Below are 20197 nucleotides of genomic sequence, written 5' to 3' on the forward strand. Positions count from 1 at the left end.
TGGCTAAACTAAGTTAGGTATAGACTTGGGTTCACAGGAGAAAGGAAGTACAAGGATGGAAGCTGAGAAGAAAAGGAGACAATGAAGCAATCACTCCATGAAGACATCCTGAGTAAGGACTAATGTGAAGTTGAGAGTATTCATAAGCACCAATATTTATAAAATGCATACTGTATATAAGAACTATGTCTAAGACAAAGTCTCTTGCCCTAAATGAACTAGAAGTCCTAGCTAGGGAAATAAAATGGAAAGTTAAAAAAATAATAAAAGATATCACGGAGCAGTACAAGATCAGTTGCCAAGAGAATGATTTCAACAGTATATTTTTGGGTGTTTGAAAGAAAAGTTCACTACAATGAGGACGGTTTCAGGCCCTACCCTCCAACAATTACTGGAGTTCCCCTTGCCTTGTGCCTTTCCCATTCTTACCCACCTTAAGCATCACTGCTATACTCAACTTCCCAATTTTTCAAAGTCATACCACGGTACCAAAACCTTCAGTGGCCTCCTGTCCACAAGACAGTCAAGATCTCTGGGCCTTGCCTTCGAGGGTCCCGAGCAGCCTTCCCTAGGTACCTACTTCCTCTGGGATCTTTCCTAGCTCACCATCTTTGTGTTCCAATCTGACAGATCTTATTCATAATTTCCCTCACCTTACACATTCTTTTTTCTTCTTCACTTTTGCTTAACCATTTTCCTTACTTGGAAGGGATTTTCTCTTTTCTTACCCTTCCTTTAAGACCCAGGCCAAGATTAGCTTTTCTTATAGGCCTTCTTCATTTGATGGGATGTGGTCGGTGTCTGTCTGTCTCTCTCTCTCTCTTTTTAATGCCTATAGCACCCGGTCTTCCTAGGTGGTCTCCCATCCAAGTACTAACCAGCCCCGACCCTGCTTAGGTCCCAAGATCAGACGGGATCAGGCGTGTTCAGGGTGGCATGGCTGTAGACTTATCTTTAAATTATGTATCCTGTGTCTTATTCTCAGCAACTAGTTTGTATCTGCCTCTAGGGCAAGGACTCAACCCTGTATCTGTTCAGAGCCTGAGCATATGCCTGGCAGAGTGGGTGCACAATAAACACTTGTTGAATCAACTGGCAAAGCTTCAGTGCACAACGAATATGCTCTCAATAAAACTTGCTGCTGTTGGTTGTCGTACTGAAATTTTAAGGAGGAAAGAAATTCCACATCACATAGGCCCTAAATAGTTAAATGTTATCAATATATGGTACTAAAAATCACAACTAAATTGTTTCTTGCAACTGTTCCTCGATGTCTGATAAATGATAAAACTGTAATTCTGTGGTTCTTTCATATTAAAAGGGGCCCAAAGTGAACCTAAAAGTATGACAAAATTGTTTGTTTTTGTTTTGTTTCTGGGTAACGGCCACCACAAACCTGTACAGTAAGAGTGAAGCTGCAAAACAATGAAGTTGTAATTAGAACATTATTTTAACATGACCCAAACAGGCCAATGGTCACAAGACTTAATTTATACTAATTTTAACAATGTATCCATTAAAGCTCAGTTATTGAGTTGCTAAAAAAAAAAAAAGAAGAAGAATTAAAAACAAAAGAATATAGTAGGGTGAAGTCCCCACATATGTGCCGTAGCTTAAAAAAATAAATAAATCATTTCCCATGAGCAACATGCAAAATACACAGAGCAGGAAACCGGAAACAGGCAACTGGCTGTATTGATAATGGAGAATCAAACTGTTATCTTGAGGCAGTGGAAAGGAAGGAAACTAATCTTTTGACTGAAGGCCTCCCTGTGACGGATTAGTCTGGAGGCTTTTAATTTATATTTGCTGATTTGTATATAAATAGAACTTGAGTTAAAATGTTTTTCCTAAGAGTTTAACCAATTTCATGGACAAAACGCATGTAAACAGCTGTTCTAAATGCATGCGTAGCAGCAAATATGCAATTCTCTACTAATACCTAACAGTTTGATACGTAGACCATAGAACTATAAACTGTGTATAACCTTTGCATCCATGCTTTACATTAGCAGAGCAGGCCCTGCTTGCAGCTTACGGAAGGCCTATTTTGCCAACACGGTGCCTAGTTTGCCAACATGGAAACCAAAGCTCTGCAGAGGGAACCTCTGAGAGGATGACAACAATAAACTGAGACATTAAGCCAATTTCCAAGGGTCTCGCCTGCCTGTTGTGGTTAACACTTCAAGGTGAGCCCTGTAAAGTCATAATCTACAAAAAGCCAATACTGTGGAGGAGGCTGAGGTTATGGTAGGGATGAACTCTGAAAGCAAACAGGCAGAGTAACACCATTAACTCTTCTAAGATGAGAGCTAAGGTGAGAACTAGGGTGAATTAACAGTAGCATAAAACACCAAAACCAAGAGAGAGAAGTGTCTTCAAAAAATACAAACCTTATGAAGAAATCGTTCATGAAATTTGCCTGAAAAGGGGCGGCACACTTCAAAACTGCCTTCGTATGTACACAGGAAGCCATGTCATGAGTCTGCTAATCTGCCACTCTCCATCCCTAAGGGACAGGCCAGCAGGAAACGGCCTGAAACTGCTGCCGGGGAGAACTGGTAGAACAGAGGATGAAGTCCGTCCTACGCTCCTCCTATGCACTGTAGATGCTGTGTTAGGATCTTCGCTAAATTGACCCTTGTTTATTACAAGCCATTAGTTCTAACTAGAAGAGGCAAAGGTTTCGATGATCCACTTAAGAGCATGTGACTAAGCAAAGGCACATCCAAGATTAGAATCCACATCTGAACCCTGAAGAAACCCAGAGCTCCCACCCACTCACACTAACATCCCACACTGCCCAAGGAAAACAAGATGTTACCTCCCCAAAACGACTGGGGGAAAAAAAAATCACAGTCATCCATCTCAGGTTGGTTCCTTCATAAGTGAAAAGATCAATTTAAAATAGACATCAGCAATCTCCAACATGTAGCCTGTTTTCATATATAGGCTTGGAGCTAGAATAGTTTTTCATTGGCGGGGAGTGGGGACGGGCAGGGAAGGGCGGCATCAGAGGAAGATGAAGAGCTATGAGAGATACCCTATGTGGCCATGAAGCCTAATATAGATACTCTCTGGCCTTTTAAAGAAAATATGTCAATTCCTGGTTTAAAACATTTGTATTATGTCATTGGTCCCATACCCCATTTGTTAGGTTCCGTTTTCAAATCAAGATCAGCTTAGCAAATATGCACTGTCCTGACAGGACAGTATTAAAAGTGCACTACCCAAGCTGTCAGGAGGGACAAGGCATGCCTGGAACTCAAGGCCTCACCTTCATATTCAAAGAATAAGGAAGATCTTGGTGGCTTGAGGCCAGATCTCCCAATTTCTCACCACCTCTCCTTGCAAGCTTCAGGTCCTCCATTCTTATTCTGAGGGACACTTTATCCTCCCCCAAATCCCTCTGGAAGAAGACTAAAAAATATTAAGTCCAAGGTGGACTGAGGGTAACTTGTAACATCACCCCCAAAATAAGGGGAAAAAAGGGTTGGAACTAAACAGATACCATATCCTTAATTATCAAATATATATGGGAGAATTAATACAGACTAACCAGGACAGCATCTTTTAAAGGGGAACAGCCATAATGGACACAATAGAGATAAGACTTTATAAAGGTAATTTAACTGCAATATGTTGGGATTGTGTCTGTGTATTATTTTTCCTAAGCAACAACTAAGGAAGCAGTAAATATTATATTCTAAGTATATCATGTGGCACACAAATTCACGAGTAAGACAAAATCCTGTGCTTCATTTTCAAGGGCTAAAGGTAGGTTTTTGTTATAGAAGTCTTGGGATGAAGTGGAGGTGGTAAAAGAGAATTTAAATTTACCATGTTTGTTTTTTTCACGTAATGCACAAAAAACAAACAGCAGCCCTGTTCTGTGGACCATGTAGCTGGTCTAAGCCAGCACATTAAAAATCAAATTGTGTGCACCCTAGCCCTTACTAATATTTCTAGCTTCTCCAGTTTTCCTGAATTCTTAGGGTCAACAGTGCAGGGAGGAAAAAAACAGAACTCTCTTTCACAGACTGGAGTCACACTGTTGTCAGGACACTCAAGATACAGGAGGATACTTCTCCATGTTTTCAAAGAGGCTATGCTGTCACAAGACAACTGCACCAATTCAGCCACTCAGAGCAGTTTGTGACAGCTCTCCCGTGAAATGGGGACGTCCAAATCCGCTGTAGTAATTGGGCCCAAAAGGCTAAGATCTGAGGGACTCTTTTTTAAGCCATAGACACACAAAGACAAGGAGGAACAAAGATCTGAAAGTCACCATAAAGCTGCCTGCTTTTCAGGGATAGCACAGCATTTACTAAAATCATCATTTCCTGAATGAATTCCCCTGTAGGATAAGGCATCGTGGAAGTCCTCCAAATAGAGTTACACATGTAAATTTAAACCACAAAGGACAGCATTTTGGAACAAAGAAAGCCATAGTGATGATGAGTTATCACTTCGAACTACAGAATTATGACAAGGTTCCACTTAATGAGAAGTTATATTTAAAAACAAATGAAACAAAAGAATTTAACTGGCTTCTGGCTTCTTCTTAAAAAAAACTACCAATCAGTCACCTAAAACCCTTCTGGCCAATGACCATGACCCACTGTAAAAACTATCAGGGTTGAAATGGCAGATTGATAAATAAGACTGTCTCAACTTCAATGGCAAAACTCCAAAACTACAATTGTACATGTAAACTTAAGCCTTCATATGTGTTTGGGGGGGAAGGTGTTCAAACTACACTTGGATTTCAGAAATAATAGTTGTGAAAAAATCCGAAAACAAAATGCATAATATTATAAAGATGAAAAGCTCCCTGAAATGAACTAAGGAATTTTAGAGCTCAGCATTATTTTCTAAATGATATCCCAGTTCATCAAACCAAAATTTCACTTCTCATTGAGTATTCTTCATTCAGAAAGTAATTTACTAGATGATAAGCTCTGACCCAATCCTCAATTACATATTTAACTTAGCCAACCATTTCACTGCTTGAAAAATTATTCCATGTAGAAAAGCAAATGTTATACATACAAGCACCTCACAGTCAGCCATACAGGCCTAACGTTTTTTATTTTGTTTTTTTTCACCTTAGGTCAATCAACAAATGAGCGATCCTGTACTGAGTAAATAAGTACAAAGGCACTGTAAAGGACACCTAAAAGCATTATGAGTTTTCTCCTTAAAAAATTAGTGAGCAATTTTCAATTCCTCGAGAATTCAGAGCACTAGATAAATGATACCCATATTCGACTACCATTTAGCTATTTTTAAGCCATCTTTAAACTGAAAAAGAGAAAGTTATCACTCACAAGGTCAAATATTGAAAAACAATTCTGCTAACTTCCTTTGTGGCTTTCCTCAACCTCACCCATACAATAAATGGTTACACAAGATTTCTTAGCCAAACAGTGCAGAGTTTTGGCGGGCAGCACACTGTACACTGCCTTGTTTTAATAAGGGAGGGCAGAAACACTGAAAGAGGAAATAACCTCAGATTCAACCTCTATGATATAGCCCAGTAGACAGGTGTGGTGGCACCAAAGGATCCCTCACACTGATCAAATGTGGGCAGGACCATTAACAGTTTATACTAGTTTTTTTTTTTTTAAATCAAAACCTATTTTTCATTAATAAAAACACTAACCAAAGCTTTAAGTGCAGTTTCATAGAAGATAATGCACAAGGTGTCACCGAGGTCATAATGAATCCTCTTAGCTTACTAGTCATCTACTTTAAATTTTTTTCAAGTGAAAAAAAAAAAAGCAACAAAAGGGGGACATAAAGAAGGAGATCAGTTTTTCTGTTTTTTTTGTTTGTTTGTTTTGGAAACAAACCAGTGTTGCTTAACCAACATGCAAATCTCTTCCCACAAAATAGAAGGCAGATCTTTATAACTCCCAGAGTGTGCACCCTCATGCAGGCCCCTACCCCATTTCCCTCCCATCTCTAACAAGCTAGGCTTCATCTCCCACTCTACAAAGTAGGGTGCTTATAACAGGTAGGGGAACCTGGCTGTTTGTAGTTTATGGGGGAGCAGAGAGAGAGTAAACTAACCCTGCCACAGGAGGAGTATTCCTGGTAGTTGCCTAGATGCGGCCTAGGAAGCCTACTGATATAGCTGATTTGTTCTGCAGGGGATTTTATTGCTTAATGTAAACCTTGGTCGCTTCTCCTCCTAAGCCTCTATAAAGATAATAATCTTGGAACTGAGTGGGAAGGGCTGGAGGCTGTAGAGGTGCTGCTGAGGTGACCAAAGTTCCTCTTTCAGGGCTAGTGAAAGAAAGTGAAAATAAACTATTTCTTGGACTTGAAAAACAAATCCTTACTGAAAACATGGAGAAATGGGCACACTCGTATGTAGTTGCTGCGAGGGTAAGTGGGCAATATCAACATTTTAAATATGCATTTCCTCCATCTAGCAATCACACCTGTAGACATTTACTTTCTAGGAATACCTGTGCAAGCATGCAAAGATGTGCAGGATACAGACTGCAGATTTTTTAAATAACAGTAAAAAAAGGATAGCAACAACAAAACAGAAAAGAACAGAAACAACTAAATATATACAAACAGACTAATAAAATATAATGCATCCATATAAAAGAATAGTGTGTATGCATTAAAAAGAATAAGGGAAATCTGCAGTACACAGACTTAGGAAGATGGCCATGAATGAACAGTCACTTACAGAATGGTGTGTGTGTGTATATGTACTTAAATGTAAGTAACTACATAAAAAGGTGTGAAACGACACTTTCCAAACTATTAACTGTCATCGCCTCAAGCGAGAAACTAGAGACAGAAGATATATCTGCTTCTGTATTTCTGCACTGTTTTTGGATTTTTTTTTAAATAAACATGTACCATTTTTGAAATACTTAAAGGGCATTTCCATTTGAAGGGAAAAGACACAATTCATTTTTACTTGGTGAGAGAACTGAAATTTACCGATTGAGCACACACTGGAAGAAAATGAATTCTCCCAGGGCACCACAGAAGTTCGTACGTGAAATGCTGTCTTCAGTGAGTACTCTAAAGTAAAATTCCCCAGTTTTTCTTCTGGGGAATACTAAATCACTATTTAACTTTATACTATTTAACTTAATACAACATTTGTAAACAAAATAAGGTAATCAAATATTAGTACTTCTTTTTAATAGATGGGGACACTGAGGATATTAATACAAAAATAAGTGGCATTCACTGAAGGAACACTGACGTCTACAGGATGGAACAGGAGCAGGTTTTCAAACCACAGGTTCCCAGCAAGGGATGCCAAAGGATCAAGTCAGAAGCCTGGAGGTCAGGCTCCAAGTACCTTCTTGCTGGCACTTTGGTCAGAAGAGCTCCAGTTTTATACCCTTTATTTTCTGGGGTCCCACCTCAGATTTCATCTACAGGAAAAACAAATTCCAGTGTTTGTAAATTGCTTGACTAAGCAATCGGAAGTCAGAACAGATGCTGGAGGGGTTTCCAATTTAATGACACACCAGCCTCTTCCACAGGTAATTACACTGCAGGATGACAAGAGACTAGAGGTGAGTCAAGGGGTCAAAGCTTCACAGCTGAGACCTGAGTCCAGATGACACCACCAATCTGTACTGCAGCAGGGATAAGATCAGAGCCCAACGGCTTGATCTGCTAGTGCTTCAGCCACAAATGTGAGAAACGCCATGACACAGGCCTAAACGATTAGGGAATTCAATCGTCATCTCTCACATCCATCCCCATACTTAGGTTTACTGCTTACTGTAAGGGCTAAGCACTCTTCCAAGCACTTCACTAAAACTCATTTAATTCTCAAAACCACTGTGTAAAGTAGGTACTCTTATCATCAAATGTATATTTTGCATAAGAACTAAGGCTCAGAGAGGTTCTGTGACTTGCCCAGAGTCACAAATCAAGTAGAGTCTCAGGATTTTAAACCGAAGTGTACCTCCATAGTCCCCACTACTCTAAACATAATTCTGTACTAACTATGCTGCAACTGAGATGAAAGCGGGTTCAAAAGCCTGAATCCTGAATACAGATTTTCCCCACCTAAAGGGAGCACACAGGATGAATCTCTTAGGGTAACCTTAATTCCTGACAATTCTAACACCAGGAGTTAGAACTGTCCTCTAACTCCTCATCAGAAAGATGAGGCCCTCATCAGAAAGAATCCTCTATATTTTTGATTATTCTTTCAATTCCATGAATCTCTCTTCTCCAAGTCCCATCAGGGAAGTGTGCTCCCTATCCCTTGCCTGACACCTGGGAGGGGTATAATTTACCTTGCACCATTCAAGGAGTCCTTGCTTTCAGTCACCACCAACCCACCATGTTCAAAGATTAACACATTCCTTTTCAAAGGTCACCTTTAACCACAGCCCGGAGACATCCATTCTATCCCATCCCAACTTCCATTAAAATTCCTTTGGAAAAAAAAAAAATTCCTCCTTTGGAACCAGCTAGTTAAGGAAACTAGCTTTGTAACTATTTTGCTATCATATAAGGTAACAGATGAGATAATTTAAGATTGCATGTAAAAAAAAAAAAGGCATCAATATCTACTGAAGGATTTGAACAAGCTGAGGTTATACACAACCAGACTTCCAGGTATGTTTTTTCTTTACCTGGTTTTCCAGAGCCATTCTATTCTTGGCCTGATACTTACAGGTATCTCATGCACCAAACCACAAAGCAGCACCATCTGCAGTCAAGGGAGAGTGAAATGCCCGCTATCTGGCAGGGGCTAAGGTTCTCATTCAGATTTGGAAGGATGCAGAGCAATTAATTAATCAAAAGGATAGCCTGGGGTAATTAGCAGCAGCAACAAAAATGTTTAGTTCGGTTTCCTCTTTTTATCTTGAGGCAGTTCCTATAGGCAGATGCTCAGGATTAATGAAGTTTAACGAGACCTGCAGCAGCTGGCTAATTAGTCAGTAAGGAGGAAGCAGAGTAATAACAAGGGAAAGGGGGTTTTACTCTTGTCATGAGCTCAGGCCTTAGACTTTTTTTTTAAATTGTGGGGGATATGCCCCCAGGAAAATCCCGGAAGTGCCTCAAAATGGGCCCACGACAAATAAAGGGTTTTAAAAAGAGGAAAAGAAACCAAAACGTGAATGTTAGGCTTCCCCAGGGTTGTCTCGCCAGCCAAAGAGTAACCTTGAGAGCCCAGAAGCTGTGGCAGCTCTGTGCCAGCTGTGATTCCTTGGAAAGCAAGACCAAATTCTGTCAACACCAAAGGAAGCCCATGTCCTGAGCAAGCAGGGCAGTCACCATCTGGTGTCTCACTGAAGCCCTTATTGAGAATTCTTAATTCAGAGCATCCCTTCCTCCCCAATGCCAAGAATACAAAAGGTTTTAATCACGAAGAAAACACTTAATGACTATGATAACTCCTTTGCTCTCCATCCTTTATCAGTTTTATCATTAAATTTGTTATGTGTTCATCTCATCTTGGCTACCTCCAGGCCTGGCACTTTTTGGACGTACGTTATAGAAACCCAACTCCTTTTGGAATTAACTACTTACTAGCAAGAAGCTATGAGGGAAGGAAGTTTTTTCTTTGTTAGAAGAGTAACAATCTGACAATACTACGGTTACAATCACCCACCCCTCCCCCACACACAAGGAAGCAGATGATGGCAACACTATTGATCCTCCCAATCCACAAGGCCTGTGCTTCAAACTGCTTTCCTAATCATGGGGGTGAATCTGACCTCTTTATGTGATGCAGTCAAGAAATCGGCTGTGAAGAGCCAGTGCGGGCATTAAAAACGAAAAATGCTCAGCAAAAGTGGGTCCAAAGCATCTGAATGTTGCTGGTTTCCCAAAAGTTTCCGATGCTTTTTAGTCCTCATACAGGCATACCTCATTTTATTGTGCTTCACTTTACTGGGCCTCATAGATGTTGTGTTTTTTGCAAATTGAAGACCCTCTACCAGGGGGTGGTCTGCAACCCAAACGCACTATCTCCAAGGTGTGCCTGTATAGCTCTGCCTTTAACTCCTACTACCCAGCATATCTGCCAACAAGAAAATCTACTCCTTACCCCAGCCTAACCTTCACCTTCATAGGGGGTTTTACTTCACAGAAAAATAGCCCTGTAGCCATCGCTGTCATGAAGAGGATATTCTGGGGTTCCATCTGACCATTTGGAAGCCTGGATTTTTTCCGTATTAGCTTCCTTCCCCACAGGGGCCAGAAGCTGTCAGAACCATCCTGGAAACTGCTTTCATATATGACTTTAATGTAAATATACTCCCCTGTTAATTATTTACACGAGGAAAGTCATGCGGGTTCATCCGAGCAAAAGCAGAAAGCAGGTCTCATCAGCAGCTTATATCCCGGGAAAGAAAAAAAAAAAACATCGAATTTCAGCATAGAAATTTGGGTTTATAACCTGCTTCCAAAGTAAATACCGTTAACTGCTGTAGGCTATTTACTTTCACAGTTTTTAGGATCTGTCACTTTGTACTTTCTTGCAAGACCTGACAAACAATATTTTTAGTCTTAATGCGTTGGTTAGATCCGGTTCCTATATTCTCATCAATTCTGTAAGACTTACATGATACCTAAACCTAAAGGTTGATAGTCAGGAGTTGAGATTCACAAAGGTGCTTTTCAAAACTTCACACGACAGACAAACCTTCCCAATTCAAAGGCAGGACCAAACAGCAACTTTTGACTGCCCAATCTTCAGCCATGTGCTCCAGCTAAGTGAGGATCTGGTATTAAGACATTCAGAGATTTTCCTTACTGTACTGTTTCTACTATAAAGAGATGAAGCACCCCTCGCTGGGTGCTATGGTCTCTGTATGTAAACGTAAATAAGGAGTTTAGGTGTTTTCAGAAATGTTTGGTTTGTGATATATGGTTTATCCATATAATGTCGACACACTGGCTATTAGCTCCGCAGAATCAACCTCAAAAGATGGCAGTTCATAATCTGGTACTGTATTCTTTCTCTTTGGGTCACACTCTTATACCTGAGGGGTACTATAAGGTGAAGGCAAACTACTATAATTCATTCTGACTACATACTTGTCATAGCTCCTTCTATGTTTTAAGTATATCACATTTCAAAGAAAAGGCAAACGAGATCACTTGAACTATATAAATCAATAACATAAGCTTTATTTTCAAAAGCAATCAAAATAAGAGTTTATAAAATGCACATTCGTACAAGAGGGTTTGTCTCCAGCACCCTCAAAGAAATTTTTTTTGGGGGGAAAAAGGACATATAGCAGTGAAATGGCACCTTTCAGTCAAGCAATGTCAAGCCCTAAGAAAGATATTCACATTTTTCTGGATAGAGAAGCCAAAGAGAACACCACCAGTGTTCACCAACGTAGCAATCATATGATGAGTCTTGTGATTCCAGACTCTCCAGGCAGTAGAATTATCATCACGCACACATAAAAAAAAAATGATCATCAGGAGACATTAACCAAGGCCAAATTAAATCATTTCTGGAACGAGGTAGAGTACAAACAATAAATATAAATTACTTGCTTCTCCCTATGCCAAACTTACAACACAATGGATGGCAAACAAAACCAAGTTTGTGGTTTTAAGGTATGACAAGTAAGGTGCCCCTCTTAAACACTATTTTTATATCTGCTATGGGGAAATTCAAACAGCGGCCTGAAAACAAAATGAAAAGAGCAGCTGGAAGTCTTCACTTATGTTTGGCAGCAGCAGTGGAACCAGAAATAGGGATTATCTACTTTATTCACACACGGACATCATCTAACATAAGGCAACTCGGCCTAAATACACTAACAAATGCTCCAGCAGCTGAAAATGTTTAAAGTCAAGAAAAGTCAGCAAACTCCAAGAATCTGAATTTAAAATGTAGGTTTTGGCCCAATTCCATGTTCCTAGGTAATGCCGTCACCACTGAAAATTGCTCCAGGATTACCTTGTGTGTAGCCTATGTCCTGGGAGTGAACATTATACTTTTAACTCCAAAATTCTACATCAGTACTAGTACCTTCATTCCAGGTTCTCAAAGTTCCTTTACAAATAATTCTGTTTATTGGCAAAACACCAGGCAAAAATGAAAACAAAAAGCACCACTACCAAAACCGAAAACATCTAAACAATGAAAACTCAATAATGCTAGGACAGAGATGGTGAGTTCTGTGATATGGTGACAAGTAGCTTGTACCACTGGCGGGGGGGCGGGGAAAGTCTGCACTGTCAACTGAGTCTCTCTTATTCTGCCAGAATCACCAAAAGCAGTCTATCACCAAAAAGAACAGAGTCCTGCAAGACTAGGCAAAGCCTGAATTTTATACTGCATTTACCATGCCGCCCTTCACTACCACCACCAATTAAGAGTGAAAGTCTCACCAGATCCTTTACGATTGGAATAGGATCAGGAATTTCTACTTTCCAGTAATTGCTCTCACCAAATCCAGGTTGCCAGGTCCTAACAAAATGCTAATCAGAGATTTACAAAAGCACAGGTCTCAAGCATCACAGGGGAAATGCTCTTGAGGCAACCCAGGAAAGTAGTTAAGGGTTCAGAGAACCCAGAAACAGACTGCTGGGTTGGCACCCCTACTCCCCCACTTACTAGCTCGGTGTCCCTGGGCAAAGCGTCTTTTGTTACCAGTTTCCTCATCTCCAACGCAGAGAACATTCTTATCTCTCAGGGATGCTATGAGAAGCATATGAATCAATACATGCAAAATACTTACAACAGTGCTTGCAAGTATCAGGAAGCCTTAGCTGTACTACTATTACCATCAGGTACCACACCTGGGACCCACTTTCCTTCTCTGCACATGAGGCTATTATATTATGCCTTTGCTTTTGCTTTCCCTCTCCTCAGTAGTCTGTAGTTCCCCGCCAAGAATGTTTCTGTGAGCCCAGAGAACACACATGCTTCCATTTTTTTTTTTAGCAGTGGGCATCTACCCAGCAGAGCCTCAGAGAAGCATGCAGCAAAATGAAAGTTACCACTGAAAAATGAAAGTTATTTATTGGTACTACTAGTAATACATACCATTTATTTATTTGCAGGGATCTTCAAATCTCTATCAGACAAGAGCAATATATCAGGTGAGAGAAATGAAAGGCAAGTCACTTGTGTAAGGTCATTTCACCAACATCAGCTGCTAATAAGCACCTGATTCCCTGTACCTGTGCCAACGAGAGCTGGACGCTGGCTAATAAAAAAGGGCACAAATCTCAACTAATACCAAGCATTAATAATTGAAATGGATGGAAAAAATATACATCGCCTTCTAAGCAGATGACTATCCATCTCCCCAAAATTCCTCATTAGTTTTGTGGCTCTCTCTGGTCATATCCCATCCCTACCCCAAGCGCCCACCATCTCATTAACTAATCCTAGTCATACTTAAAGTTGCAGCTCAAATGTCAGAGCCCAAAAGCCTCTCTTACATCCTACAATGGAGGGATACTATTTGCATGTCTTAGAACACCTAGCACTTTCTACCCAGTATTCCCTTTTAGAATGTAATTTGAGGCAGTGACTGTCTCTTACACACCTGTATTTCTAGTGTGCTTAACAATGTAACTTGGTCACCATGACACTCACTTGCTGGATGGATATGACGACTCCATCGGTGATCTCAGAGTTATTAACATGTTCTAAAACCTTATCCTGCCTTCACTCACAGCACTTATTCTTCATTACTTAGGAGGCACATGCTACTCTATGACAACAACCAGTCTGTATCAGTGCATTAACTAGAGTAGGAGTCCCCAGTCCCCAGGCCGGGGGACCAGTAGTGGTCCGTGGCCTGTTAGAAACCAGGTCGCACAGCAGGAGGTGAGCGGCAGGCAAGCGAGGGAACCTTCATCAATCTGTATTTGCAACTGCTTCCCAGCACTAGCATCACCGCCTCAGCTCCGCCTCAGATCATCAGGCATTAGATTCTCATAGGAGCACCAGTCTCTGGTGCCAAAAAGGTTGGGGACCGCTGAACTAGAGCACATGATAAGCAACTGGCTTCCAGGTTTTGCCAGTTGAGTTCTGATAACAAGTTCTAGATAACAATACTTCTATCACCACAGTAACGATACTGAAGCAACAGCTAGAGCCAACAAGCTGTCTTCCTGGGCGTAGGTACACCTCCCAATCGATGTGCTAGCTTTAAGTCATTAATTGAGCCAGTCAGCAGCAGAAAGGAGACAACAGGAATAAAACAGTGGCCACCACCATCACCCACCTTTCCCTCTAACTCTGCTGCTATAATCTAAACTAAACCAGGTTCTTCTGGAAGCTGTGGTATGCACCCACCCAAACATGTTTCTTTTGTGTTACAGGTTAATTCCCTCAGGACAAAGGAAGAAAGACAAGATTTTCATGACTGCCTAAGCAAAGGCATGTTGGGACCCAGCTTTCCAAATATATGGAAACACATTTTCCCTCGCTTTTTAGTTCAGAGGTTTGTGGACAAATGCAAATGAGTCTTTGATACCCTGAAGCTGAGCCATCATAAAGAGTCTAGAGACCACTGAGTCACCACCATTTCTGCATCACGAGATCTCTGGCTGCAGGAATTTCATCTCTAACAACTCAAAATCCAGAGCCCGCACAGTACTAGCCGTGGGTTTACCTATGCACATGTCTATAGCTATGCTGAAAAGGATCCTGATACACCAAGGCTCAATATCCCTTGAATTCAGACTATTTCCTGGCTCAACATCCACTCCTCTCCCCAATATCCGAACTGCATTTACCAAACACTGCCTACATGTGGGTGAATGTCAGCTCTGTCCTTCAAGATATGCAGATGCGTTACCAATCACAGCAATGTTATGCCCCTTGCAATACCAATGATAAGCAAATTAACAGACGTGTATTGTTTTTAATGGAACGATTCACTCACAATAGCAACAATTTTATCAGAAAGTGATATCTGAGAAACCTGATAGGTGAGCCTTCCATTTTTAAGGTGTGTAATTCAACTTTGCTGCTAGGTTAAGCATGATACTTTTAAAACACTTGTGAATTTAGCTGAATTCCTAATAAGAATGATTAAATACATGTCTAAGCAAAATTTAAAATGAAATTAAAATCAATACAATTTGCCCATGTGCTGATAGACCTGTACACTAGGCCTTGGTATTTGCCTCCACCTATACAGAAAAAGCACACACTTTAAGTTCAAAGAGATGTTGAAAACGGCCCCCTCTTCCTGCAGAATTTCGCAAAGTCACCCATCCTGTCACTTGCTGACTAAGCCACTTCATTTCACCTTTCTGATCCTCATGTTCCTCAATCCACAAAGCAGGTACGACACCATCTACTTCACAGGGCTACTGAAAGAGTAAATAATATGTACATGAAGGCACCTGGTTCATACGGGCCTCGTGCCAGAATGCCCACAAAAATTTTTAAGTCACATTCGGTGCAGGAGAAAAGCTTGTGGTTGACCGTTTACATCACAGGCGTCAGTGGACTCCTGAGCAATGTGGTAAAAAGGGCGTGACCTCTGAATCCAAACCAGACTGCACTGAGCAGGTCCTCACAGCACCACCACATTTGTGACACAAGCATGGCCCATCCTGAACACAGGGAGAGCACCAAGTGACTCCAGCACAGCAAATGATCAACAGCCAATGGGTTTTCTGACCCTGGAGGAGAAGACCTTCAGAAGCAGAAGGAAGGAAACCACATCATAAATCCTAAGCCCAGAGGGGAGGATGCTTTCAGAGAAGCTAGGGCTGAGGAAGCTACTTCAAAGCAGACTCAAAAAACTGTGTAGGCCTCTGTTAGGACCTGGTCCAACAGCTCCCTCCACACCCAGCCACACCTAACCCCTCCCGGGAAGATAACTATCTCTGATGAGGCAGTGTTGAGTAGGGCTCTGTGAACACACAGCTGGGTGTGACTGCCAGGCCTACCACTTACTAGCTCTATGACATTGAGCAAGGCACTTCATCTTTCCAAGCCTTGGTTTCCTCATCTGTAAATAGAGATAATGTCTGTGCCTATCTCTAGCACTCTTGTGAGTGTGCAATGAGGTAATGCATAGAATAAATGGCACAGAATCAGGTACATAAGCTTTCAATAAATGTTGGCCACTGTTATTGAAAAGGTCTCTGTTTCCTTCATCAGTGGACATCAGATTAGTCCAGGGGACCTGAGAACAAAGACAGCCTCACCATTTGTTTCCCCCAACAAAAATTTCTTAGATTTATTATGGATTTGTGTTTCTCATAGAGAATTCACACACATTATTATAACTGATTCTCACAGTAACCCCTGAAGAGTAGGGAGGGCAAGTGTTCTCCATTTTGCAGAATTTTATTACAAAAACTGTATCTGTTTTCCTCTTTTGTGAGCTTCTTAAGGACAAGGATAGAAACTGTACCCCAGTGCCTGGAAAAGAGCTGAAGACAGAGGCTGTCCTTAAGGCAGAATACTCAACGGGGGTTGCGTAACGCCAATAACTATTCCAGCAGGTATCCTACTCCAACGCGTTTTGTTTGTTGGTTTTCAATGTAGGTTGGAACCTTAGCAAATAAATTACATTGTGAATTCCCACTGGGTGAGGGGGAACAAAGAGGAAGACCCCAAATCAATTGCTGGATCGGTTAGTGACCTGTGCCTCACTTTCCTCTTCCAAAAAACACTGAGCAAAAGAGCTGCTTCTTATCAAACAAAAAGAGAGCAAGGATCCAAGACATAATTTATGTTTGCAGACAACTATGAGCTCATAGGAAAATGAGGTAAGGAAGGTCATTTCAGAATCACTGGATGACAATGGCTGAACTGAGGATCTGGGCCCGCCCTCCCATCTGACTCCCAGCCCGCTGGTGGCACTCGCTCCCAAGACAGCCAGCTCCAGGGCCCCTGCCAAGCAGGTCACTGCGCTAGTGCCCCTCCCTCAACTCTATCCCTCTCTTTCCCCAAAAAGCCATCTGACTGTACTACCCTGATAAAGACTGCAGTTATGTGGTTCTATGGCCAAGAACTCCTAATCAAGCTTAACTATAGTCAAGCCCACTGCTGAATGAGTATGACTTTTAAAAATTGCTTCCTTGTGTTTCAAGTAAAAAAAATAACCTCCCATCTCAAAACTGAAATCATATATACTTGCAGAGGAAAACCAAAGATTTTTTTTAAGGTGGTGGTATGGAATTGGGAGGCACTGAAGGCTGGGAAGTAGATCTTGGACCAAAATAACTTTTCTCATGGATATCTTCAGTTTAAAAGGCCAAGTGTGCACATTAATCTGGTATCTAAATTTCTGAGGCCCTGCCTCTATTTGCTCAGAGTATTTATTAACTGCTTGGCTTCTAGAAAAGCATTACTCATGCTATATCACTGTGATCAAAGGCATATTCGCAGTTAGAAAAGTAACGTTCATTTTACAGTCACACAATATAAAACTCTGAAAGGCTACCACACCTAGAAAACGGAATCTCAGTTGCCCTATCTCACTGGAAGGAAAAAGAAAAAACAGAAGAGACACTTGATGCCTAATTAATTTCTAAGGAGCTGTTTCTCTCCAAGTACTTTAGTCCTGTGGGTGTCCCTCTCTGCTCCTCCCCACTAAAATTAAGCAAATCCCCCAGTGCCCTGAAGAGTACAGGGACTATATGAGGGAGGTCCCTAGAGTGCTACCAAAATTTCATTTTATAAGAAAAAAAGACAGACCCGAGATAAGCCCTTCCTGAAGTTACAGTTTAGCCACATCTCAGAGCCAAAATCATTATCATGTGACTCATTCTTTCATTCAACACATTATTTATTATGTGGCTGATGAGGTCACCTCTTTCCTCAGGAGAGAAGAGGCAGCAGGTTAGATCAACTAACTTTGAAACAACTGTATATGTCTTGCTGCCTTCATTATTTTACTCATTCGTTCATTCCTTTATTAATGAAACATTTATTTATGTGCCAAGTACTCCAAAGGAATGCAAGCATGAACACACACACCCTGTCCTCCATACACAGTAACAGTAACAGGTACTTTCATATATAATTAGGGTAACCCATCTCCCAGCTTGTCTGGGACTCGGGGAAATTCCTCAGACATGGAACGCCCAGTGCTAAAACTAGGAAAGTCTCTGGCAAACCAGGATTAGCTGGTCGCCCTATTAAAACAACATATTAACTTAAACTGCACAACTAACCCAAGGACTATTTATTCACCCCGGTTTTTAACAGATGAAGAAAATGGGGCTCAGTGAGAGGTCTCTGGGAGAGCCAGGATTTGAATGCTGGGGCATATGTGAATCTACAGCCCACATGCTTTCCACCACCCTTGTGTTTCTGATATGAGAGAAAATGTCCTAACACTGAACCCAGCCTCCAGCAGCCCTCGGCACACCACCACCGCAGGGTGCAGAGCACTTTCCTCCCTAGCTCCCCTGGCCACCCCGCCCACACCCCACCACAGACTGTGCAGCCGGGATTTCATCTGCTTGACAGTTGTTCGCCGATAATGCATAATCTCCCTCTACCACTGCAAGGCTGAATTTTTTACCGCAAGTTGCTTAAACCTCTGTGGGAATAAACATCTCCCCTCAACAGAAATCAGGGCGCTTTTTTTGAGCACCAGAAACCCACTCTACACCAGACTATACTCACCTCTCAACTGCCGTACATTCAAGCTAGCCATCTACAGAGACTTTCTGGCAGTCAACTATTCAAACAGACAAGGCTGACTTTCAAAGACTCGGTATACTTTACACTTTAAAATAGACTTTCAAAGTTTCTCTTTAAAAAAAATTATTCAAAATGCTAAGACCACATTCCAAGAGATAACCACCATGTGCATGTCAGTGTCACCAAAATAAGGTCTATGGTTTTGTAGAAGGAATTCGGGCAAAACACACACACTCCTCCAACTAGTCAGCGCTCAGATAGCTCTCACTCTAAAATTCCATCGCAACTGCACTCTGACTGCGGGGTGGGGGATAAAAAGTCACCCAAATAATGACACAGCCTATGTAATTTCCTTGCCACCAAAGAAGAACAGAGCCTCCAGACTTTATGTTTGGTCACATTCTTTGTGAATAAAGTGTGCCTCAGTGATCTTCAAATTAATTTTCCACTTACATCATTTCAGAATTAAAAATGGACTTTAAGGCCAGATCTTTCACAAAGCCTTTGTGAACCCACATATAGGCCAGCCTGTGTCTCCATTTCTACTGTGATTACCGGATTTGCTACTTAAAGGTCCTGGTGCCTCTCGAAAACAAAATAGGGAGAGAGAGAGAGAGACAGGCTAAGAAAGGTCTTTCAAAAGCAAACACAGTCGAGGCATTCAACAATCTATGGAGGGTGGTTAATATTAGTCTGGCTACAGTATTTCTCTTGAACAAAATGCTGGATGCTCTGGCTTCAGCAGTAACTGCTCCAGACGCAGAACTTGAGAGAGGCACCACCATTGTGACCTTCAACCTACATTCAAAGACACCAGACTCAAGTGACTGCCATCAACCCCGTGTTCTTTCTAAAGGGGAACAAAAAAGGGGGTGTTTCAGTTGGGTGCATTTTCAGGCAAACTACTCTTCTAACATGCTAAAGGAAACCACACCCAGAACAGGTTTCAGAGGTGGGGGTGGAGGCTGAGACTGTAAACTCAAGTTCAAAAGACTGGCCCCTGCTGGGCCTTGTTTTGCCATTTAACCAGGACTTGTAATAATAATGGTTGTCATTGATTACTGAGGGTTCACTATGTACCAGATACTGTGCCAAACAGTTACTATGGAGAGTCTCACTTATTCTTAGGACAATCTTATCACACAGAATTGTATTACCCTCATCTCACAGATGAGGAAAGAGACTCAGATTAGTAAATAAACTGCTCTGATTTGGAAAGCAATTTGGCAATATTTGGCAAGAGGCACAGAAATAACCACATATGAAAATTTTATAATATAAAATAAGTAAACACTATAAACAAGACACTAAGACAAAACTGAATCTATACAATAATTATAAGTGTTAAATTGTATATGAACTATCAGAAAGTTAAAATTTGCTGAGGTTGTAGGATCTTATATAACTATTTCATTTTTATTTCTTTTGAAGGTGTCATAGTATGGCTGTGAAATAGTAAATATAAAAAAAGAATTTTGGAACACTAGAGATTTAACTGTCAGTTAATGACCTTCAACCCTGCTTCTGAAAGATCATCTGAGTCACCTTCTGATTACTACTTTCATTGCTTGTGCCCCTTCCGTCAGGAAG

At 41.2% G+C, this 20197-nt stretch overlaps 1 protein-coding gene and 1 pseudogene across 4 annotated transcripts in view; both read right to left on the reverse strand.

Annotated features, from left to right (window-relative positions):
- The window catches only part of SPTBN1 (spectrin beta, non-erythrocytic 1), a 180097-nt gene that overhangs the window by 74146 nt on the left and 85754 nt on the right, over nt 1-20197 (reverse strand). The window lies entirely within an intron of this gene.
- Nucleotides 830-948, reverse strand: LOC120622419 (uncharacterized; annotated as a pseudogene).

The sequence above is a fragment of the Pteropus medius genome, unplaced genomic scaffold (assembly GCF_902729225.1).
Source record: "Pteropus medius unplaced genomic scaffold, Ma_sr-lr_union100, whole genome shotgun sequence".
Taxonomy (NCBI): domain Eukaryota; kingdom Metazoa; phylum Chordata; class Mammalia; order Chiroptera; family Pteropodidae; genus Pteropus; species Pteropus medius.